Source organism: Nannospalax galili, unplaced genomic scaffold, assembly GCF_000622305.1.
Source record: "Nannospalax galili isolate Female #2095 unplaced genomic scaffold, S.galili_v1.0 scaffold1181, whole genome shotgun sequence".
NCBI lineage: Eukaryota > Metazoa > Chordata > Mammalia > Rodentia > Spalacidae > Nannospalax > Nannospalax galili.
The window spans coordinates 875890-901861 of record NW_008345687.1 but is presented as its reverse complement, the minus strand read 5'-3'; the positions used below and the strand labels follow the sequence as shown (position 1 = coordinate 901861).

Below are 25972 nucleotides of genomic sequence, written 5' to 3'. Positions count from 1 at the left end.
TTACATAAAAGATTAAGATTGGAAGGGGTAGGAGAGATGCCTCAGCATTTAAGAGCACTGGCTGTTCTTGCAGAGGACCGGGGTTCGGTTTCCAGCACCCACGTGGTGACTAAGAACCAACACTAACTCCAGTTCCAGGGCATCCAACACCTTCTGAACTCAGAGGGCATTGCACAACACAGGTGCACTTACACACATGTAGGCAACACTCATACACATGAAATAAAATAAAAATTATAAATAAAAGATTTTTTAAAGATTGGACTGTATGATGGCTTAGTCAGTAAATACCCACCATGCAAGCACAAGGACTTGAGTTCAGATTTCCAGCAACCATGTAAAAGATGGGTACAGTAGTGGAGTCTGTAACCCTAGTGTTAGGGGGAGGAAAGTGGGGACAGGCTGATGCCAGGAACTTGCTGGTCAGCCAGGCTAGCCAGTCAGTGAGCTCTGGGTTCAGCGAGAGACCTTATCTCAAAAAATAAGTAAGAGAAAACACCATGTGTGCATCTCTGTACTTCATAATTCACATGTACATGTGCGCACACACGCGTGAACACACACACAAATTAAAATAGAAATGATGATGCTTTGTATGTCTCCCCTCTGTACTATTAGACTGCAAACCTGCACTTCGGTGCCTCCTGCCATTTCCCACCCAACCAGAGTGACCGTAGTTCATTCACCTCATGCCCAAGACTGCAATTCGCACCCCCAAACTCTGAAAAGGCAACAGTTTTTAAAAACTCATATTTGTAAATGTGGTTAAGAAGGTTCTGGAAATGTGAACAATCTGAAATAAGACATTCTAGAATTTCTTAATTGCTTAGATTCCTTCTGGATAGAGATGGGGTAATGAGAATGTAGAAAATTAATTATGCAAAGGACAAAAACACTGAAAACAAACCGAGCATGGTTTTATCCCAGCACTTAGGAGGCAGAGGCAGCTGTACTCTGTGAGCTGAGACCAGCCTGGTCTACAATAGTGAATTCCAGATCAGTCAGGGCTATATAAATACCCTGTCTCAAAAAAAAGTATATAAACAGTATCTAAGCCTGGCCTGGTGAACAGGCCAGCACTCAGGAGGCAGAGGAAGGGGGATCGCTGAGAATTCTAGGCCAATTATAGATTTTTTTAGGTCTATAGAGTGAGTTCCAAGCCATCCACAGCTACTTACCTCAAAACAAAAAGGTACCAAAAGTACCTAACATATATTTGTTTAAAGCATATGTGTATACACTACTCACATGAACGATAAGCCCAAAATATTTTCAGTTCTCATCTTTGACTAGGAAGGTTCTGAGTCATTTTATTTCCTTCCTTGTATGCATCACTTTTAAGGATTTTTTTTTAATCTTTTTTTTTGAGACAGGGTTTCCCTGTAGCCCCAGTTGGCCTGGAACTTGATATGTAAGACCGGGATAGCCTTGAACTCACAGAGATTCACCTGCCTCTTCCTCCTAAGTGCTGGGATTAAAGGTGTGCGCTACCACTTCAAAGCTTATGTTTATGCTTAAACATAAACTTCAAGGAGTTTATGTTTGCATTCTTCTTCTAATTTAAAACTGTTTGAGAGGAGTGACTCTGAAGAGCAGAACACAGATGGACAGCTGACATTTGACCAAATCCCTTGTCATCTGACCATTACTTCAGTGATTTTCCTGTTTTTTCTCATCTTTAATAAACAAGAGTGAAAGAACCACACAGAGAAAGGAAAAGGATGGTCTAACTTTGCCATTCACTGGGAATCTTAGGGCAAGAACTAGAAAATATTACAGAACTTATCTACTTTACTCAAGAATCTGTACATTCAAACACCCAGTTAAGATGATTTGCCTCAAGCACCTAGCCTGAGTTGACATGCACCTAAACTAGCCCTGCATTTTTTTAATGTTTCGTGTGTGTGTGTGTGTGTGTGTGTGTGTGTGTGCGCGCGCGTGTGTGTGTGTGTGTGTGTGTGTGTGTGTGTGTGTGTGTGCGTGCATGTCGACAGTATGCATGTGGAGATCAGAGAACAACTGTCACCACTTGGTTCTCACCTTCCCTGTTGAAACAATCTCTTGTTTTCGCTACTGTGCTGAGCCATACTCTAGGCTGGGTTAGTCTAAATTCTCTTCAGTGAGCCACACATGCAGGGGCTCCTGCACCGTGTCAGGCCCTAGAGGAAGCCCACAGACCACAAAGGCACAGCCTCTCTCAGAGTGAGCTCAACCTCTTTCTCCCCTGCCAGTGGCAATTTACTACTTGTTTGCAGACACAGCCCCTTCTCTGAGCACAGCCAGGTTCTTGCTAGTCACAGGTGCTGTCCTTGACACCACCATCAAATTCAGTCCAGCATCCATTACTCAGCCACTTAGAAGCTATATGATTTTTAATTTCCTTGTCTATAAAATCTCATCTGCATCAAAAGTTATACTGGGGGCTGGAGAGATGGCTCAGTGGTTAAGAACACTGGTTGTTCTTGCAGAAGGCCCAGGTTCGAATTCCAGCACCTACATGGCAGCTAACAACTGTCCATAACTCCAGTCCCAGGGGATCCGACAGCCTCTTCTGACCTCCATGGGCATTGCATGACACGGGTGCACTTACCTACATGCAGGCAATACATGCATACACATAAAATAAAAATAATAAATTTTTTTTTTTAAAAGTTAGACTGAATTTGAGAAAATGTAAGTACAGTGTAAAATGTACCTGCTATCAAGAACTCCCACTGTTACTAAGATCACAGAGCACCTACAAGTTCTGGCCTTTCTCATTCTGCATTTTTGCAATGCAGAGTGACATGCTATGGAAGTCTGTAGGTAGAGAAGGGAACAAGCACAGCCCATCCACCTTCACGAGGCCGCAACTCTGCTTTGCCCTACCCAGCAATTGCTCTGGTTCAAATACACTGAACACTCACAGATCAGGGGAATAAATCCCATCACTTCCCCATAAGACAGTAAGCAGGCCTCCTCTGGCTTTTCTCTAACATCCCTCTCCAAAATAAACATTCTCTCAAACAGAACAGATACTGTTATTTGTGAAGTGTTTTATCCAAATCCGTATAAAGCCCAGTACCTCCCACAGATCTGGGCCACAGGTTGTGTGTTGCAGAAGTCAGAGAGAGGGAGCTGACCTCCCTCTCAGGTCAGGCTCCAATCACGCGGAGTTCAGTGGCCATACCTCCAACACTGTTAGTGGGCACGAACTGAAAGCATTCCCTGTAAGAAGCCTGATCAAAGGTTCATGTCCTGAACTAACCCAAGGCAGTGGGACAACTGTGCTCTACAGCTGTGGTTTTTTCATCGGCTCTTTGGAATAGTACTTTTTGATACTTATTTTCAGCTGCAGGGAAACTTGTTTTTGGCTCTATCACAACTCTAGACTTCATCTGCCTTAAGAAAAAAATATTAATATAAAACCAAAACGCCACCAAAACGGTCAATAATCAACTCTGTAAGTTAATTTTTCTAAAGAAATCAAGGTATTTCTAAGAATGATACTCTGATCTCAGGATGTAAAGACATGCACATATCTGATTATCCTTACAAGAAGAACCTGGGAACAAGAGTCTGTGACACCATCTTAAAGTGTCAAAATGGGGCTAGAGAGATGCTCAGCTGTTAAGAGTACTCTGGCTGCTCTTGCAGAGGACCTGGGTTCAGTTCTCAGCACCCACATGGTGGCTAACAACCATTCATAACTCCAGTTCCAGGGGATCCAGTGCCCTCTTCTGACCTCCATGGGCTCTGCACAACATGGGTGCACTTACACACGTGCAGGCAATATATATTTATACATATAAAATGTAAAAAACGTATAAAATACTTTAAAGTGTTAAAACGGGTCTTACTTGTTTGCTCACTGAGGGCGTGACAACCACAGGCCAACAGTCTATGTCCCACTAAGCAGTTACCTATGCTACACCATCCCTTTCATTCCTCTTAGACTGTTCCAAGCCAGCCCCAACCCACACATGGCCGCCTCCTCCCACCACTCCTCATCTACCTAAGGAGTAACTGGCTGCTGCTATCACATTTCACATTGACTCACAACATTCATACTAAATTCATCACTGGTATCTGATTTACATTATCTCAAGCCTTGGTAACGCGGAAGCAATTATTAGGTCATGTAGGATCAAGGAAATTGACATTTTAAAAGACTTGAAAAGAACTGGACTTTTAACCAAGGTTCCAGAAGGCTCCACACACCATCAGCAAAAGCAAGCAGACAACAGGAAAACCTAATCAATTATACTTAAACACACCATAAAACTACCACGTGTGCTTTTGAGTATATAACTTAAAAAGTTAATGATTATAACTCAGCACAAGCATTGAAAACGGTGAGTGAGGCAGTGAGGCAGAACGCAGGAGCCAGTTAGCATCCCATCTCCTCCGCCACGCGGACATCACGCATTTTCTGCATGCATCCTCACTGCAACAGAAAATTTTCCTCCACTACTAAGAAAAACGAGAAGTTAAAAAACAAGGAGTATTGACTTACACACATACAAATATAAAATAAATAAGAATGTAAAGAAACAAGCCAGATGTGGTGGCGCATGCCTTTAAACCCAGCAGTTGGGAGGCAGAGGCAGGCAGATCTCTGTGAGTTCAAGGCCAGCCTGATCTACATGGTGAGTTCCAGGACAGCTGGGGCTACAGGGAGACCCTGTCTCAAAAACAAAAAAAAAAAAAAAAAAAAAAAATGTAAAGAAACAAACACAAAAAAGCCAGGTTATAAATTAGATATGATGGTGCACGCCTTTAAGCCCAAAGCAGACTCAACAGTTCAGGATAACCTTGGCTGTATGTGGAAGCAATTATTAGTTCATGTAGGATCAAGGAAATTAACATTTTAAAAGTGAGATCAAGGCTTGTCTGGACTGTATGAAAGGACTATATGGGAGTTCACAAAAGAAAGGAACTATGGAAACTCAGTATGCACTACATTTTTCATCTATGTTAAACCTGTGAGTGAATAATCTGCAAATTCTTCCTTGAAGGAAACCATACTTTAGAAAAGGAGATTACAAAACACATAGCTACAAATAAGGTTTGGATAAGGAGCTTAAAAAATAATTATCCCTGAAAGGGAAGAGGAGGCAAGGAACATCATCAAGGCCATTTGTACAAAAAAACAGTATTTAACTCTACTGTTCGAGGCCCATCAGGTCCAAAGTGTCTATAAAAAGGATGTCACGCTCTGCGTCAACATAACACATCAACAAGAAGTGTGCTGTAGCGGTCTAAGTAAGGCACAGGGTAGTAATGTTAACAGTTTTTGTCCCCAAAGTGGGTCTTTTTTCTCTTTGAGAATTACAGAATCAATAACACGACCAAGTACCAATGTGGCAATAAAGGAAACTTTTATTCTGGTCAAGAACAGAAGTGAGAGACAAATGTGCAAAGTAAGTCCTCAACCCTTGGGGAGGTTATGGCTATAGTGTAAAAGACATGGAGGAGAGGAGCAAGCTAATAAAAGAAAGGCTTATCTTGTCTTGTTTAGGAATGAGTGGAGAGTTTCCTAGGATTGGGCACCCTCTCTTTTTACTTTTTGTGGTACATCCAGTGGACACCGTGGCAATTCAGACAATTGTCAGGCACTGGAGGGTGTGTTATTTGCCAAGCAGTTGGGATTATAACGAGGTTAGAGGTTGCGGGGGGGGGGGGGGTCTTCTGGTAGCCATCTTAGCTCCAGCCAGGTTTGGCCAGTCTACCTAAAGAGGGACTACTGCCCTGGAGGTATCCTGTCCTCAAAGGTAAGCAAGGTAGAAGTTCAGTTTGGTGAGCTAAGCAGGACTCTGGGTAACAGGGCAATCATAACTGAGAAGATGAGAAGGAATAAATAGGGTGGGGGTAAATGATTGCATATCTCCTATGATTCATAAGAATTCAAAGGAATTCGGACTTTGCCCAGTGGCAGCTGATGGCCTAATACCTGTTAGTGCCATACTATGTTGTGAAGATGTTCTAGTGGATGTATATGCTTATTGATCCTCACCACATTCCTAGGCATTAGGCAGACTTGCATTTGAAGTTAAAAGGCAGCCCCTTCCGTGTTCTTCATCCCATTTTCTGAAACATTGCTGGATGAGTGAGGGACTGAGCCTGGCGTGGTAAGCACACCCATGATGCCGGCCCAACTACCCAATGCCTTACCTCCCCAAGACCTCACGCTGCCCTCTGAAACGCAGAATCTATCTTTTGCATATTCCATCATGTTTTCTTTTTTCCTGTTCCTTCCGCCAGGCTAAACCCTAAATTATGAAAAAAGTAAGATTTAACCTGAATTTTGAAATCTGAAACATAATTACACTGTTTTCCTGGCATCCAATCAAGGGTGTACTGCTTAATTCTCACAGTGGGGTCTAATTTTTACTGACAGTGAATTAGGGATGGCTGTACCAGTTACTAAAATATCAAAACATTTCTGAGCCAATTTTGGAAATGAACCCTCTTCTTTGTCTTTCCTGTGCTAAAGCAATTAATGAGTTAATGACGAGGGGTTTCCATTGCATTTGAGCTGTTTAAAACTTCTGGCAACAACTCTGCTCTGATCTCCATCTACTCAAATCTCCCAATATGGAGGTAGATTAAGTTTTTCTCCAATTCACATTCCAACTTTTTCTCCCATTCTTTCTTTTTTACTCTTTATTTTTATGTCATTGTTTTGGAGTTTTTGTTGTTTTGGTTTTGAGATAGCATCTCATGGAACCCTGGTTGGCCTCTCATTTACTATGGAGCTCAAGTTGACTTTGGGATTGCAGGTATGGGCTACCACAGTCACCCATAGAAAAATCTGACCCAGAACAAGCCTTTAATCCCAGCACTCAAAAGACTGATTTAAAGGGATTGTACATTCCAGGCCAGCTGGTTTACACAAAGGACATAACTTAGTATTAAATTTTACCACTATACCTCTCCCTGCAGTCATCTATCATCTACTCCTCGTTCTCTGATGACCTTGACACCCATTATCTTTCCAAACTCATTTCTGTCTATATTTATCTGGAGACTCCAATCCTCAAGCTCCTGACCTCTGATCTTTGACTCTGCCTCACTTAGTCGTATGCTCTCATTCTTATAACTTCTGTTTTGGGAATCATGATTATTTGTACTAACTTCTGAGATTTCAACTTCAAAGCAATCGATGCTGTGAAAACCACCATCTCTTTTTCCAACTCATCTACTCTACTTTGGTATTTTTATCCCAATATCTTTGTATTATCTAGCTCCCAAAACCATCCACTGACTTTCTGTTCTGTTTTGCATCACTTCTCTCCATGCTCAGCTTACTTAAGATAAAGGTCATTGTGATCTCCCCCTTGCAAACACCTATCACTCCTCTTTTCCTCTTTTACTTTGAAAATCCCCAAAACTCCCCAAACGGACTAACCTCAGATGTCTCTCTGCGCCACACCTTCACCTAAATACCTGAAGAAAAATACACAACCACAACTGGTCTCAACAACTCATGCATAGCAGATCTCTCAAATGGGCAGGCCAAACTGACCAATGATCCTATTACATTTCCCCTAGATGTGTCAAAATCTCCATCTCGAAGCCCTGTTCTCAATTGTGTTGCATCCCCCAACACTCTGGCATCATCCTACCTCTCGTGGAAAGCAGATGCAGTAGAATAAGAACAGAGACCTGCCACCAGCACCTAAGCTCTGCCTCATTGTCTCTGTACCATTCTATCAACAGTCCTTCCTAGGACTAAGAACCAAGTACTCCTGCTCCTAATAAAGATCAAGCCCTCCATTTGTGCCTGAATCTTCCTGGATCTTCTGAGGTTTCACTCCTGCTATTGACCAGCACTCTCTCCAACTGGCATCACCTTCCCAATCATTCTTTCAGTCCAGAAGTTCATTCTATTATCCTCAGGTTCTAACAAACCCTCCCTGTATATCCTCTTCCAAGAACTATTTTTTCTCTGCTTCTCTTCACACCACCGCTTGAGTTTTCTGAAAGTACTGCCTCCTCCTGCATAACTCAATCCAAAGAACTTTTGTTCGGCTCTCAAATCATATAATCAAATCAGAGATGAACTCAGGATGGGCGTGGTGGTGCACGTCTTTAATCCCAATGCTCAGGAGACAGAAGCAGGCAGACCTCGGAGAGTTCAAGGTTAGCCTAGTCTACATAGTGAGTTCCAGGCCACCTGGGGAGACCCTGTCTCAAAATAACAGATAGATGATAAATAGAAAAATGAGAGAGAGAGAGAGAGAGAGAGAGAGAGAGAGAGAGAGAGAGAAAAGAGGACAGCAAAGGGGGGAAAAAACCTCATCTCACCAAATGCAATCTCTGTAACTGGCACAGAGAGCCATCCTCTTTGTAAAACATTCTGGGCTCTTGGCCTCAGTCTCCCAGTTTTCTACATCTACTGGCAACTCCTCTTCTACATGACAGTTGATCAACGGTCCCTTCTCTATCTAAATACTCTCTATAGGAACTCCATGGTATCAAATACAACTTCTGTGTAAATAAATCCTAACTGTCTGTTCCATCTAAATGCCTTTCGGCCTCCATCCAATTGCATGAAATGTCTAAGTACCTCAAACTCAACACTACCCAACAGCATGCTTTCTGTCTTCTGCTAAGCCTGCTTATCTCCAAATTCTGTTTCTCAGCAATTGACCCAGATGCTCAAGTAAAAAGTGAAAGCCTTAATTTGATTCTTCTTTCTTCAGGATTTTTAACTAATCATCAAATCCAGTTACCAATCTATTTAAACAAAAACATCTCTTAAGTCTATCCATTTCTTTCTGTTTTTAACACAATGCTTGTCTGCATGATAATTTCTTAGTTGGACAATGAAAACAGAATTTCAACAAAAGTCCTGTTTTCAGTGTTTCTCCTTACTTCTCATAATCCTAGCTACTTTTAGCAGCAGAGAGTATGAGCCCAATGGACTCACTAATATCCACAACTGGTTCTTGGAATGGTGGAGAAATATTATATAATTATTTGTGACCCTCCACAGCTCAATTCTACTCAACAAAATCTAATTTCTTAGTTCATAAGAAGTACCCTCATGTCAAAAAAAATTAAGATTTTAATTAACTTTAGTTTATTCTTTTTCTCTAAGAAGGAAATAAAAAAAAAGTTTCAGTTTTTGGTTTGTTGCTTGTTTTGAGACAGGGTCTCCCTCTGTAGCCCAACTTGGCCTGGAGCTCACTTTATGGTTCGAGCTGGCCTCAAACTCACAGCAGTCCTCCTGTCTCCGCTTCCCAAGTGCTGGGAATTACCAGAGTGAGACACCATGCCCAGCTGAGAGATATTATTCTATACTATATCATGTAACTTAATTTCATAAATTCACCAACAGCTTCTATCACTCTAAGATGAAGTCTTAAATTAAAGCCTTACAGGACCTGCCTTGATGACTTAAAATTTCTCTTAAACACTGGTAAATTCCACACAGACACCCAAAGGTTATCTACATCCTAATCCTAGAATCTGTGCCTATCACAGAAAAAAAAAGTTTTAACTTTGCAAATATTACAATAGGGACAATGAGATGAAGAGACTATCATTGACTACTAAGTGGATCCTAAATACAAATAATTTTATACTCTTATAAGGACATAGATTGAGATTTGACAAGACAGATAAAAGAAGACACTGTCACTATTAGGCAGAGTTAAGAGTGTTGCAGCCATAACCCAAAGAATGCCAGAAGCTACCAGAATCTGGAATAGGCAAGGGAATGGTTCTCCATTAGAGGATCTGGGCAGCACCAACAGTGAAAGTGTCTTCAAATTTGCGACCTTCTTAACAGAGAATAGATTTCTCTTGTTTTACACCCCCAATCTATGGTCATTTGTTATAGCATCCTGAGAAACTAATACTTCTCACTCTCACTAAAATAAAGGTTTTCCCTGTTCTATTAGCTTCTTCAAACACACCTACGCTTTTGAGGTCATCTGTCGCCTCCATCTGGAAGACTCTGTTCATCTTTGCACAGCTAGCTCCTTCCAGTCATTCAAGACTCAACTAAAATGTCAACGTCTCAGACACACCTTCCCAAGTCAGCCAAGTTCACACAATCACATAGCTTTCATCTCAAATGTCCATTCTTGATTTAATCATAATCATTCCTTTCCCCTCCATTAAAATCTAAATTCTACAGAAGCAGAAAGGGATTTGTAATCTTAATTTTGGGAAAATGGCAAGCACATATTGGGTAATTGATATAGCTGATGAATGAACAGACAAATAGGTGATAAGAGAAAAGACTGGTCGTCTTCAATGAGCAGAAAAGTAGCGGGGAGAAGGAAGGCCAGGCCCTGGCATGACTGTTGGGCATCCACGCAGAGTGTCACTGACATGAGCTCAGACTTCCGCACAGGTGTGGCTGGCAAAGGTAATTTGGGAACCACTCAAACCAAGGATAAGGATAAACTAGGGCCTGAGATGATCTGCAGAGAAAAGACAGTGAATGACAGACAAACCCTGGGAAAAGAACCTGCAAAGACAGCCATCAGGAAGAATCCAAAAGATGAGCTGTCACAGTAGCCTGGTGAAAACTCAGTTTCATAAAGGAGACTGAGCAGAATGCAGAAATTTAAAAATAAATAAATAAATAAGTAAAACAGGAATAGACTCATCTGAGAACAGAGCCAGATATGCAAAAGTTCTAGAGACTGGAAGGTGAGGAAAGAGAAACAAAGTGAAGCATACTCTCACAGAGCACAGCTTGAAAGCAGAAAGTAAGCGGTAGCCAGAGGCAAGTGTGGAATGAAAGCGTGGTTTGAGTTTGATCCTTTTTGCTGTGTTGGTAAAGTCTGAGTATTCTTTTCTTTTGGTCTTTAGGAGACAGGGTCTCCCTGTAGCTCCAGCTGGCCTGGAACTCGCGATGTATACCAGACTGGCCTTGAACACAGTCAGAGATTCGCTAGCTTCTGCCTCCTGAGTGCTGTGATTAAAGGCATGCTCCACCAGGCCAGGCTAAGTCTGAATATTCTTGTAAATATTTAAAACATAAATGAACAGCCTGGCATGGTTGCACACATCTGTAACTCCATGCTTGAGAGGACAAGACAGGGCAATTGTGTGTTGAGGTTGATCTGAACTACATACATCAACACTCGCAAAAAAAGTAGTAACAATATTTTTTAAAATAATAACAAAACTGAAAGGTAAGGGAGCATGGAGAAACTTCCCAAAGTAACTGAAGGGATAGGGAGTCAAGAATATGGGGGGGAGGGGGTATAAACTTGGGTAATCCAAGTTGGGTATTGGTAAGAGTGTACCTGGATTCACAGCCACTCTTCCCAGCCAACTGTATGTGATTTGGCCCTAATCACACATGGTCTGGATTTGGGGAGGACTAAAGTACACAATCTGGGGAAGGCTAGGAAGAGAAGGAATGACCCTTGCTGGGTAAAGGCTTTGACTGTGCATACCTCAGGTCATACATACACCTCAGCAACCCTCAGTCATCTCGTTAAGTAAGCTCAGTAGACTCACTGTTCCCCCACTAAAACTTTAATCAAACATTGGCTTGACACTAGAACCTTAAAAGGGAATAAGCATTGCTTAGTATCCCCAGGAAAAGAATTTTCACAACAGATGGAAAATTTGTTAATGCTATTATGTCTCATAATTATTAAAAAAGAAAGAAAATGAGAATGTAAAAGATGTTAAAAGGATATGGGAATGGAAATATTTTCCAAAGTAGACAGAAAAAATAAGAAAACCTAAGCAAGTGATGAAGGTCTGGGTAGATTTGTTATGATATATAAAGGATGAGACAAAAATAATATACACATAATATTAAAATTTCTAAGGTCATAGTTTAAACAACTAGTTTAAGGAACAAAATATAAATCTAGTCAATGTTTATCTGAGAATATTTGGTTCTTTACCTAAGCTTTATCTACAAAGCACATGGTAATTAAAAGTACCAGACTGGTGGAACTAACCTTCTTGGATGTTTAACAGCCATACTTCAAGGCCTATACTAATCTGGTCAGAGGGACTTAAAGGACAGTTTTTGCCCTTTGCCCTCCAAGGTCAACTAAGTTCCAAGGGACTATGAAACGTCTCTCAAAATGTCCTGTAACTATGGTAAGTCACCTGTCCTCTTGTTCAGGGAGGCTATGGAGACCCAGATGGACTTGAACTAGTGTCCAGTCTAAGGAGAGATGGCTCAGCTGTTAAGAGCACTGACTGCTCTTGCAGAGGACCCAGGTTTGATTCCCAGCACCCACATGGCGGCTAAAAACCATGCTTAACTCCAGTTCCAGGGGAATCTGAAGCCCTCTTCTGACCTCCGAGGCACTGAATGACATGGGTGCACTCACATACATGCAGGCAATACACTTATACGCATAAAGTAAAAATAACAAGTAAAATATATATAAAGTTATTTAGACAATTATTTCTCATTGATGATTTTGTTGCTAACCAGAAGGTGCTGCTTGATGTAAGACTTCATATCTTGGTCTCCAATAATGTAGAACCCATCTGCAGCTAAGGGAGACAACCAGCTAATGTTCTAAAATGATGGATAAATTTGTTTTCTCCCCCTACCTAGAAGCCTTTGAGAGGGAACTGACACTGATTCTAACCACTCCGACAGCTATGAAAATAGCTGAAAGCAAATTCTGAACCCATCATTGTAGAGTCCAGCTTTGGCAGACAAAAGGAAAATGAGGAGGAGCCCAAGAGAGGGATGCTTTTGGAAGCCCTTGTCAAGAAATTCCAATGGACTAATATGAACCTTTGAAAATTGTCCTGTTCTGACTGTTTTCTAGTTCCCTGTCTAGAACTTTAATGTTAATTACTCTTGCATTTATCTCCTTCACATCTCCTATTCACCAGTCAAGGACTTTCTTTTCCCCCTACAGATAAGTTACACAATTTGGAAGTCTTTTAGATAGACCCACTGAAGGAGTACTCAAATTGCCTTACCTTGCATCCCTGTACAGCATGAAGAAGCCAGAGCAGACTGCATCCCTATCCGTAAGTTGGGTAACCTCTTCAGAGGATGGTGTGATAAGAATAGGAGGTACGAATTCGCTAGGCAGTTAGGGTAAAAAGACCCCAAAGAAAAGTATCCAGTTTCTTGGCTAAAACTCACAATATCCTTGGGCCTCTTAGCAACATACTCTGTTCCAAAGGCCAAAAATGTTGAAAATCTTTGGGAGCTTTTATCTAATCCTTAAAAGATTTTAGGGTTACCTCTATGTTAGAGTAACCAAAAGCCCCATTAAAAAAAATAAATAAAAGAAGAAAGAGTACATGACATTATCAGAAAAAAGTAAGGAGAGATATGGGAGGAGCTGGAGGGGAAGGAGTGGGCATGGATTTGATCAGTACCTTATATGCATGTATGAAATTCTCAATAAATTATTTTAAAAAAAAAGAGTGTACCTGGATTCAGATACAAGGGAGATGGTGGAGAGCAAAATAGCCAAAGCTAACATGATAGCTCTGTCTTCAGTATAATGAGACGAAGGACACCAAAGAGAACGTCTTTAAAGACCCGAATTCCCATCTTCCAGGGCTAGCTAGATTTCTGTCAACCTCCCTTGAAGGAAAGGAAGACTCTGTGTGGACTTCCAGTCAACCCAGTATGAGTGGAACTACCGTGTTCAAGACTCTGCGTTGAGAAGGTGGATATGCTTCTTCCTTTTCGCCTTCCACTAGCTGGACGAAGCTGAACACAAAGGGGAAGGAAAGTTAAAGTCACAAAAGAGAGGGACCCAGGGTGTCTGAATCAAGGAAGAAAGCCGTATTTCAGCCAAAACTACACACGAGAAAGAAGCAAACTTGTGCTTGAGCTTGCATCTGTTTTCAGATCTCTGTTACAACCATTCAGTCCTCTCTAACCACTCACAGTCACCTTCTGTGAAAGAAACGCATGGGTAGGATAAAAGGCTCAAAGAAGATGCTGAAAGTTGGGACAAGTATGGCAGGAAATGAAGACAGGCAGCCAGAAGCAAGAGTGGTAAATTCAAGGCCAGCACTGGCTACACACAAGGCTGTCTAAAGGAGGGAAAAATGAAGAAACAATTCTCTGAAATCAAGTAAAAGAACTGCCTCATGACTAATGTGGGGAAACATTCGTATGTGCCTATAATTTGCATGATTGTGTTCATTGTCCCCAAAGCATTCATAAGCCCGGGAGTGAGAGGGAAAATATAGATGGATACCAAGGTGCGGGTTGTTTCCACATCCATCAAGACTAGGAGGCTTTTAGCAGTGTCATGGGTTCCTGGACGTCAAATCAAAAGGCCAATTATTTCAAGCAGGTGTTTCATGCTATGCATTCAACTGTCTGAACAAGTTCAGCATCACTAATGAAAACTGTTGAGTTGCCCTGTGGAGTCTTAGGATATGTAGTGTTAAAGGCAAACTTCAGTGGGATGAGCAGCAAAATTCATCAAAGTAGCAAAAATCAGGAAACACATTACAAAAATAGGAGTAGGGAAGGCAAATTCACACCTGTAATTGTAGCACTCAGGAGGTTGAGGCAGGACAGCCAAGAGTTCAAGGCCAGCTTGGCCTACATTTCAAGTCCCTATCTCAAAATAAAGAAAAGTTATTCTGTTACATATGTTAAGTCCTATCCAGTCCAGCATTTCTATCCAGGCCTCCCTCAGTGCAAGTTCATCCACTGGAGTCCAGCAAGCCTATCTAGAGTCACTCCCTTAAAGAAGATCTACTCTCCATCACCCCACAGTAATCATTTGCCAATTGTTTGTTGGCTAGGGTTGGGGCCTGCTGCCCATTTCCCAAGTTCTATGCTGGGTTTTTGTCTGAGTGAGTCTGCATGGGTCTTGTGCATGCTGTCACCATTGCTGCAAGCTCATATGCACAAGTTTCCAGTGGCCTGAAAGCCTCTTTCCTTATGTTCATGCACTAGCCCTGGCTCTGACAATCTTTCTGCCCCCTCTTCCACAGTGGTCCCTGAGCCGTGGGTGGGAGAGTTTAATACAGGTTCTATCCAGGGACACGCACTCTGCAGTCTCTTATTCTCTAAAACTTAGCCAGTTGTGGCCTTCTATGTCCCTCACACTCCGTTTTATGAGGAAGCTTCACTGGTGAGAGTTGAGGGATATATTAGTTTTCTCTCTACCCCCAGTTTTGCTATGTTCCATGAGCCTTAGGTGTAGAGGCTCTACTATAGATGTGTCACTTAGGACTGGGCATCTCTCAAACATCTATTCTCTGTGTGTGACCAGTTGTGGATCTCTTAATAGCTTCCATCTGTTGCAAAAAGAAGCTTCTTTAATTAGTACAGTATATTTGTCTGTAAATATAAGGACCCACATTTATGAAATGCACAAAAATTAAACAAAAGTATTAAAAACAAAAAAAAATAGTTATAAAAAAATTAAAAGATGTGGGGGGGAAAAAGGAAAATTATCTCTGTATCCTTACAAAGATTTCAAGAAGTTTCTGACAAACCACAAAGAAACTATGTGGCTTTGAATGAGTAACTGAATTTCTCTGTAAGAGTATTGTATATTCAGTAAGTATTCACTAGGTAACACTCATGTGCAAATGGCATTTGTCATGGCATTTATCATGAAGTCTATAGAACTGTAAGATCCAGCTCCTGCATGAAAGGAAATGATGCAGATTTTCAATAAGTGACAGTACAGAGGATTATATAAGGGACTTACGAGTGGCATCAGAGCAACAGTTGAGGCTAAGCATGGTGCCGCACACCTTTAGTCCCAACATTTGGGAGGCAAAGACAGGCAGAGCTCTAGGAAACAGAGGCTACCCTGATTGACAGACAGAGTTCCAGACCAGCTGGGGCTAAACAGTGAGACCCTGTCTCAAAAAAGAGTAGTTGAGGCTCACAAGATGGCTCAGTAGGGAAGCCCCCACTGTCACACACCCATGCAAAATAAATAAATATATGTGAAAAAAAGAAAGAGTAGTTGAAAGGCTAGGGATGTAGCTCAGCGATAGAATGCTTGCCTAACATGCGAAAAGCCCTGGGTTCAATTCCAAGACACACACACACACACACACACACACACACTCATCACACATGCACTAAACCAAGTAAAAATTAAAAATAAATAAATCTTAAATTAAAAAAGAAAGCATTTTTCATTATGGAGATGGAGAAAAACTTCATGAAATTGCAAGCTAGTAGTCAGGGCCTTCAAAAAGGTGAGGTAGAAGGAAGAACAACGGCAGATGACAGCTATAGAAATAAGATTTAGAGAATTCCTGTTACTCTCACTTAGCTAGAGCCCTAAGGCAAAGGCTGAACCTAGGAGCAAAACTAGTGCTGCCAAGACATTCTCAGACTAGACCCCACAGGGCAGAAGGACCCCAGGAAGGGCGGAGCAGAGAGAGGTGGGATCAAAGCAAGCCTGACCTTATTACAATGAAACAAAAACATCCTTTATTTATTCAGTTTAAATCAAAGGGAAGGGTTTTAAGAGCCCAGTACTCTGAACTATTGTTTTCATCACTTTTGAAATACACTTAGAGTTACACAGTGACATAATAATGGCACAAAATCCAAACCAAAATTTTCTAAAATGGTTTACATTGAACATAACATTTCTTTCTCACATGTGTATAAGCCTCTAAAATTTCCACTCGTCCTTAGTGATCACCTACAAATAAGGGAATGATGGACGTGTTCACACCAGTCACTCCTCCAGCTCCAATCCTACTCAGAAGCCATTTGTTTGACGGGAGCAGCTTCAATAAATCTCACTTGTTACAGTTTGTGAGGTCTCTTTTCCCTCTACATTCAAATTTTTCATAGAATGACATATATGGGCAGTTAAAGATAAGATTCCCCAAAAGACAAGAATCTGAAAAATATAAAGCTTGAAAAATCTAAAGTCATTGTTCAAAAGGTACCCACACTGTTAAAATATCTCGCTGTTTTAAGTTTTCCTGGGGAAAAAGATGCTGATAATGTCTTAAGTTTCTATTAATACTTCTGAGCAAGAAAGCCATTTCTCTACTCACAATCTCTGACACCAAGTGTGTAGGTTTTCTACACAAGCATTTTTCCAGAGAATACCAACTAAGAGTCCTGTAATTTAATTCAAATTCTGATACTAACTACCCATGTTAGCCTAGACCCCATAGGTTAAGGAATCAGTTCCCAGAACCAACACACACAAACATACTTTAGACAGTGGTCACAGAATTGGCTTCCCAGGTTATCCACACGTCTGCCCAACTCATATACCAATCCAGGGTCGCACACCCTTCTCCTCTTGGTTAACAAGCTACAACTCACATAATTCAAGGGAACACTTTCATGGGTTTATCATGAAGGCTTGTATAGAGTATCAATGAACAGGGAGGCCAGGCATGATGACACACCTTTAATCCCAGCACTTCGGAAGCAGAAGCAGGCAGATCTCTGTGATCTACACTAAGCCAGCCTACTCTACATAGCGAGTTCCAGGCTAACCAGAGCTACATAATTAGACCCTCTCAAAAAAAATAAATAACAAACAAACAAACAAATGTAAAGAAAAGGTGCACAGTTCAGCATGGGAACAGGGGCAAAATACTTCCTCCTCTTCTGGACTCCCCACCCTTCAAGTATTGGAAAACTGATGCTTTCTAAGCCCCTAACTTAACTTGGGCTTCTGTGAGGGTTCCATTATGTAGGAATGAAGATCAAATCATGGCTGTTCAAGATTATCTCCAGTCTCCAGTTTATCTCCCCTCTCCAGAGGCCAAAGGTGAGGCTGAAAGTTTCAACTTTTTTATCTCATTGGCAGGGTCTCAGGCATCCAGCTTCCACCAAAAGCTATCTAAGGACTTGCTTTTGGGCAATCTCATTAGTATACAAAAATATTCTCAACCTAGAAATCCCAAGGATCTTAAAATTTCTTGAGTCAGAAATGCAGGTGAATATAGATTTCTTCTTGTTTTGTTGAGACAGGATCTTGCTAAGTAGCGTAGGGTACCCTTGAACTCTGGACTCTCCTGCCTCAGCCTCCCAAGGTATGGGTACACAACTATACCCAGTTACTGTATTTATTATCAAAATATGTAACAATAAATGTTCAGCTAAAAGGAACAAAAGTCTATTAGTTAATTCTGCTCATCAATTTCAATGAATTGACAGAAGGAAGGCTTAAACTTATCAATAGCACAATTCAGGATTTTCTGCTGCACAAATTAGAAATCTGATGTTGAAAGAATCAACACAAAATTCTTAACTGAAAAATGGTAAATAAGAGAACAGATACAATGCCAGGTTTGGTGGCACACGCCTTTCATCCCAGCACTCGAGAGGCAGAGGCGGGCGGCTCTGGGTGAGTTCAAGGTCAGCCTAGCCTACACAGAGAGTTCCAGGACAGCTGAGACTACAGGAGATCCTATCTCAAAAGAGTACAGATAAGATACATACAATGAATGAAATTTTTAAAAACCATTAGCATCTCTTGCTTCCTTCCTCTCCAGTGAGTCATTGATCAATCTCTGGCTACATATTACAGAAAGAGTTAAGACATTTCCTTGCTTGCAGCCACCTCTTTCTAGCTAGGAGTTGAATCTAATCATCTCTCTGTCATACATTTATTTTTACCTATCAAGTCAATAATTTAAAAACAAGGAACAATGAACAGTGAAGCATGTCCTTCATAACAGGTGCGATAAGGCACATCTTGAATTCGTTTCTCCCTGTAATACACTACTTGCACTACTTGCATTTTTTCATCTTTCCTCAAAAGTAGTAAAATACAGTGGAGCTATCCATGTATTTTGATGAGCAATTTCAAAACCTACTTAAAAACCAAGCATGCTGGTACCTGCTTATAATCTTAGCACTTGAGACGCTGAGGCAGGAGGACTGCGGTGATTTCAAGGTTAGCCTGGGCAACATAGGGAAGTCTGGGCCAGTTCATATTACCAAAACCCTACCATCCATCTCAAAAAACACAAGAGAGTCCAGACTGTGACTCAACAGTAACACTTCTGCCTAACATGTGGTAGGCCTTGGGTTCAATTTTTTTTTAATCCTTCTCAGTTATTCCATAGTGTTTCCACTATGGAATAGTTATTCCATAGTTATTCCACTCAGCATTTCCCTTTTTCTCAAAAGATCCTAAAAGTAGTTAGCTGGAGGAGGGGGACTCTCAGGACAATAACTAGTAATTTTCCCTTGATGGTTAATATGGAAAACATATCCCATTGTCTCAAATGGATAGGGTAAAAGGCAGGACATCTGACACTGTTTGCTTGTTTGTTTTTTGAGACAGATTTCCCTGTAGCCCCAGTGGCCTGAAACTTATTATGTAGACCAAGCTGGCTTCGAACTTAGGGTCCCCAGAGGTTGCTCCCTGCCCCAGAGTTGAGATTAAAGGCCTGCCCACCACACCTGGTTGTCTTCCATGGTTGTGTTGGTTTTTGAGACAGGGCCTCACTTCTTAAACTTGGCTGGCCTTGAACCCTCAGAGGAGATCTACAAGTCTCTGTCCCCTGAGTGCTAGGATTAAGAGTATGCACCACAACACCTGGTTTTAAATAAATGTAGTAAAAATGACAAGAATGAAGAGTTACAATTTTCAGCACTAATCCTGGGCTCTAAACATAAAAAAAAACAGTGAAAAGTACTTTCATGTGCATATAGAACTTTTCTGGAAATTTCTCAGACTCCAGCAGAAAGATCATTTCTCAAAGTACATGTTTGTTTGCTTTTTCATACTTTACATATACATTTACATACATGAGAGTAAATACCCTGGGAACGATGATCTTTTGTTGGAGTCTTCCAGCAGCTTTAGGCCTGTCACTCAAATGATGCTCTCTTTAACATCAAGTTGTCTCCAACTAGTTGTTGCCTATGCTAACCTCTGGCCCTTCCTTACCCATACAGCCAACATCCTGCCACTGGGTATAGGACTATACAAACATTGTAAGCCTCAACTGTCTTAATCCACTGTGGTAAAAGGGGATAGGAATCCTTTATGAGAAATCTCTCATTGGGCAATCTATCATTCTGGGAACATCACAGAGTGTCCTTGCACAAACTAAAATGGCTTCCACCTCACTAGGTGATACAACCCTGTAGGTCCATTGTCACATATGTTGTCCATTTTTTTACTAAAATGATGTCATAGCGCACATGACTGTATGCTTTACCTTACTAAACAAACTCAAAGTAACAGTAATTTTTCTTTATCTACCATTTATTACAATGTAATGCTCCACCAGACTACATGAAACTTCCTTTAAGAAGCCAAATGTACTGGGCATGGTGGGATAATCTTTTAATCCCAGCATTCAGGGGCAGAGGCAGGTGGATCAGTGTGAGTTCAAGGTCAACCTGATCTACATAGTGATGTTCAGGCTAGCCAGTACCACACAGGCAAAAAAAAAAAAGACAAATGTACCACAGACTTGGGCTGTGGTTTCTCGTGCTTTCTGAAGTGTTGTTTCTGCCCTTACAGGCCAGGTGTTAAGCAGGAAGAAATGAAGTTTTGGAAAACATAAGTGAAAACATCACCACACTCCAAAACCTAAAAGAAATGTGATCATGGTCTGGAATTTGCTTTCCTTTTCTAATAATTGGAGCTACCACTGGCTCTCCTCCTGCCCCAATACACGGCACACACGCCAAACTGAAGTGGGAAAGCATTGGATAATTCATGTACATGAGAGTTAAATTATCTAGCTAACTGTATTCTTTTCCGAAAATTCATTTTCAGTACAAAAAGAAATTATAAGGAAGGACACTAACGTTTTGGAGTTTACTGCCCCCATGTATATTATCAGTGATCTTTCACATGCTGCTTATTACTACCCATATTTTACCAATGAGGTAAATATGTCACCTAAGGCCAAAGTCATCAGATACTTTGTTCCAGTCTTAGTCACTCCTTGAAAAAGCATTTGCTGCATACTTACTACAAGCCAATCACAACTCGTTTAAGTACTAGAGGTCTACAAGAGTGCAAAAACATCACCCCTAAGTCTCAGAAAACTTGTATCCTTGAGATGGAAGATAGGGAACAAATAGCCAAACAGGATATCAGAGTTCTATCAGTTTGCTACCATGATTTATCTACAGTAGTCATCAAATCTTTCTATTTTTTAAATAAAATCTTTTAAAATATCTATAACTGATGTTAAATATTTACAAGAACTAAATGGAGGGCCTAAATCCCAGTAGCAACTGCTAACATTGTGTCCCTCTCTTTTTCACTGAACCAAGCAACTGCATCTTCAAGAGCACTTCCACACTGGCTTGAATTTTATAGTTTCTACGTGAGCTATCAGAATGCAGAACTCCAACGTTGATTTTCATCCCAAATCCTATCTCTTACCCATTATTCATTGGGGCATTCGTGTTTTATTTGGAAGTGTTGAATTGCTAGAACAAGGAAGTGTAGTCACTTGACATAATGCCCCTGTGAGAAACACAGGGAGGTTTCAACACCCACATCATGAGGTCCCAGAGGTGCACATGCCATCCATTGGGCAATGGTATCCAGGCCTCATATGCTGGCCTGCAAGAATTGCAGAAGTAGGGTGGTCAATCACTACCAAGAAAGCCTGGTCTCCAGGCAGCCATTGTTATTAACTGCCATGCTCAACAATAAATTCCAAGACCTTAAACTTTGGAACATATGCAAAATACTAAGTTGTTTTAAGCAAAGAAGGCAGAGTTATTTACCATCTTCTTTCTCTCAGCTATTTATTCAAGCTGACTAAAGTAGGTTGGCTGTTTCTGAAGCTGCCTCCTGTGATATTTACGTGTTGTGTCACCTGGGTGGCCCCTGTCACTAAGATTTTGTGAGGAACTGTGCTTGTTGAGGAAGGCTGTTGCAGGAGTCTGGAATGAAGGAGGGGTGACGGAGGGTCTAGGCACCATCATATGCTAAAAGCAGCACTTTATTGGCCCAGCTGGGCCTTCCAGGCAAGCTTTCTTTTTCTAGAAGCAGTTACTCCGTGGAGAGCAGAGGCCGTTTTAAGTGCATCAGTGTACACCTTCCATGTCCCCCGCGGCCGGTCACGCCCCGGCAGCTGAGTCTCTCAAAGAAAGCCTCTTCTTCCTGAACAGGTCTCCCAGCCATGCCTCAAAAGGAAGCAGCTGATCTCATCTGACTAGCCACATTCAAAAGTTAAAAGTTTGCACAAAGTTTCACTGAAGTGCTAACACCCTGCCTCTGCTAGGTAAAGTATATCAAGTGTATCACAGCCTAGTCTAACCTGAATAAGAACAACTGTGCTCATCTTTCCTTGGTGGGAACAAATTCTAAATCTTCCCCGTTTCCCGCCACCACCACCACCACCCCCACCCCCTCCGCCACGCCGCAGCCCCAGAGTCGCCGGGGTCCCCAAAACCCGGAGCGGAAGGGTCGGCAGGACGCACACACCTGAGATGGGTCCTCACGCGCGAGGGAGCAGCGGGCAGAGGCGCGGGGTTCCTCCAGCCAGGGCGGAGTCGGCCTCCCGGGGAAGCAGAGTCAGCCCACGGCTGGCGGCGAGCGCGCGGGGATGTCACCGGGTCAGGCGGGGCCACAGTAATCCGACCCGCCCGCCGCCCCTCCCGGCCACTTCCCCCTCCCCTCGCGCCTCCGCCTCCCGGGGGCTGACCCCGCTCCGCCACCGCGTGCACAGTGACTCGGCGGCCCCGGCTTCTCGGGCCCGGCGGCCACACGCGGAAGTGCAGCTGGGAAGCCCGGGCCGCGCGGGTAAGGGGCGCCTGCAGACAGGCGGTGCCGCCGTTCAGGGCCCGAGACCAAACAGGGACCCCGGCGTACGCGGGCCCAGCCCGGGGCTGCCCACCCTGTGCTCTGCGGGACCGCAGCCCCCGCCGCAACAGCTGGCGGGCTGAGATGTGAGCTAGACCGGCGAAACCGGCGAGGTATCCGGTGTCCAGCGTCCTCCCCCGCCATCCGCCCCAGCAGACGCTGCCGCCGGCCCCCGGGCCCCTTACCTGCTGGCGCGTAGCCCGCCCGGGATCCGGCTCCCCTCGTCAGCAGCTGGCCGCACGCAGGCTTCTCTGGGCCTACGGATGCGTCTGCCAGGCGGGTGGACCCTGGGACCCGGCCGGCTGCCTTAAGCCCTGGGCTCGGCTCCCCCAGCGCGCTCTGCGGGCTCGCTAGGCCTCCTGACCCGAATGTCAGCGCGGAGACCAAGCCCTGTCTGTAGGGGGTGGGATGGTGAGCTACGGTCCCCCGGGCCCAGCCTCATACAGGTGGGGGGAGGGAGCGAGCCCTGGCTGCAGAGCCCTAGGCTTCCCACTTGCACCCCCCAAAACCGACCCTGCCCACTGAGCATGCCCAGCTCACTTGTTGCAACCCCAAGGGTTAGACAGGCCTCAGGGGACCCAGAGGGCGGGGAGTTCTAAAGTACCCCACTTTGTTAAGTCTTTTGAGTCCGTTCTAATACAGTTTCCATGGAGATATTGGAAAATAGACAGGAAAGATGCGAAAAACTTCCCGAATAAAGCAGCCAGGTTAATTTAAAGGAAATTTTAGCAGTGTTTGGTAATCAATTACTAAATCATTTATTTAATATTCTTAAACATTGCAGAATTCCTACAGTTGATCCATAGGAATGTGTAGGTTCATAGTATCCCAAACTCACAGTAATTTCTGGAGCGTCAACCACAGAGAACCCACGAGTTCCGGAGCATGGACATATTAAAACTTAGGGCCTAAGAATGACTAATACATATGTCCATCTCTATATCCGCTGAATGGGTCTGGAATAGGACCCTGGAAATCCTTCACATTTAAACTGCCTTTCACTATACCACCGTGGGGTCCCTCAGTACTGTATCACCTGAGAACTTTATAGAAATGTAAATCCTCTGCACTAGAGTACCGGATTCTTGAACTCCAGCTGAGGGCTGAGCTCCCAGATCTAATTCAGATGATTCGAATACACAACGTTGGAGAGCCACTGGCTGTTCAGTAGCTCTCCTAGATTATTCTATTTTGCAGTCAGAGTTGAGAACTCTCATTATAGACCAATGATTTTCACTTTTTTACAAATCCCAAACATGTACCTACAAGTTCCATATGTTTCTCAGCAAAGGTCAGGGTTGAGTCTGGCACCCATATTGAATTTTCTTCCCACTAATTCTCCCAGAAGATTCAGTCAGTTCTTGGGCTATGGAAACCATCCATCATTCACCCATGTACTCTGGTGCCTGTAATAGGAGTTTAAATGTTTGTTGGTGTGTTAATTTAGGCAGGGTGTGGTGGTGCATTCCTTTAATATCAGCAGGCAGAGAGATCTCACAGAGATCTCTGTGAGATCCAGGCCAGCCTGGTCTCTATAGTGAGTTCCAGGCCAGCTGGGGCTACAAGGAAGGGAGCCCCTGTCTCAAAAAGACCAAAAGAAAAAAGTATTCTTCACTCCAATATTTTCTAAGGGGGATAAAATATAAAAGCTTGTGTTCCCCTCAGTCTAATATATAATACTTTAAACATTTTTAAGCTGCTATTTATGTACCTGTAGCATTCAGCTGTCTTATCTCTGCCCTTGTGTCTTGCTCTTAGAACAAAAAATCCCACTGAGTTTGATTGGTGATGGAGTCTCTAACAGGAACACAACCTTCCAAATGCCTAAGCAAGTTTTTATCATTATGAAAATAACTGTACAGGGAAGAAGAGGGTAATCATTACTTTAGGTATTGTTCTTCAGAATTAATTTTTGCAATAGATCTACAAACAACATTTGTATTTTTAAAAGAGCTCCTTTATGACAGACACTTGCTGCTGCTTCTTTCTGTTCATGAAATTAAAACAAAGTCAAACAAGAACAGGTTTGGGATTAAAAAAGAGAGAGGAACTAAGTGGAGGTTGGGAAGGAAGCACTGATCATTGCCAAATTTAAAAACACGAACTAGTTGTTGCAGCAAAGACAATCTTGAAGACCAATACCTTGGGAAATTAAAGTCTGAAGTATTTCTCCTTGTCCTCATAAGCATGACTAAGCATTTGGAAAGAAGCAGTGTTTACTGTCTTTCAGATTTCCAGTATCAAATAACTTTGGTGCTACCCAACTTTTCTTGTGTACCTAAGAATATAGGCACAAGCCTGTATGAAGCAGGAAGATGACAACTTCAAGGGCTACCTGAGCTGAGCTGCAGAGTGAGTTTAAGCTGGGCCTGAATAGCTTAGCCAAACTCTCAATTTTTTTTTTTTTTTTTTTTGGTCTTTTTGAGACAGGTGGACTTGCTATGTAAACCATGCTGGCCTCGAGTTCACAGAGATCCGCCTGCCTCTGCCTCCCAAGTGCTGGGATTAAATGCATGAGCCACCACGCCTGGCAGGGCATAAAATTTTAAAAATAAAACCGAAAAGGGCTAAGGCTACAATTTGGCAGTAGAGCATCTGCCTACCTGCCTAGCATGCAGGAGGCCCTAGGTTTGATTTCCAGCAGTGCTCAGAAGGGAGGGAGGAAACAAGGCAGGGAGGAAAAGAGGTTGGTTCAGGATGTGATAGTCCCTCATAGGTCCACAAAACTCTGAGAAGCTTTTCCCTCTTTGTTTCCATCTTACCAAAGCCCGTATCTGTCCACCATTTGATCTCCATGCTCTTGGAGTATTGTCCATCAATTCATGTTACTTTCCCAAGCCTGGAGAGTAGGTGATTTCTGTTACTTTAAACCCAGTTGCTGTGGTGGGGAAGAATACTTCCCAGTACAGGAGAGAATGCTAGCCTTAATGAACCAAACTCATTTTCTTCTTACCTCACTGTATTCCAGGCACTGAAACAATAAATTTTACCAAAGAGGAGAAGTTTAGTAAGTATAGAAGGGGAAATCCAAGTCTCAAATCTACTTCCCCGAGGATTTGGAGAAATTTATGGGGTGTAAAGCAGCACTGTGAATCATGGAGAGTGAAGGCGGGGAGGGGCAAGTCACCAGGTCTATGCATGGATAACTGAGCTTCACGGATCTTAATGGGATGCATGCTCAGAAAATGACAGTGTTAGCATGATCTGAGGTTTTGGCACTTTGAGGAAAAATGTTATCCATCAGCACCAGTGCATACCTGCGA

The 25972-nt window shown here is 42.6% G+C and overlaps 1 protein-coding gene across 2 annotated transcripts in view; it reads right to left on the bottom strand.

Annotated features, from left to right (window-relative positions):
- Gpd2 (glycerol-3-phosphate dehydrogenase 2) overlaps nucleotides 1–23403 on the bottom strand; it is a 164693-nt gene extending 141290 nt beyond the window's left edge. Inside the window, exon 1 of one of the 2 annotated variants that reach the window (XM_008841740.3) lies at nucleotides 22895–23403. The gene's annotated coding sequence lies outside the window, so the exon portion shown is untranslated. Of the gene's footprint in view, nucleotides 1–22331; nucleotides 22462–22894 lie in introns of those variants that run through there. The other variant, XM_008841739.3, reaches the window with a different exon arrangement.
- Between the last annotated feature and the right edge of the window lie 2569 nt (nucleotides 23404–25972).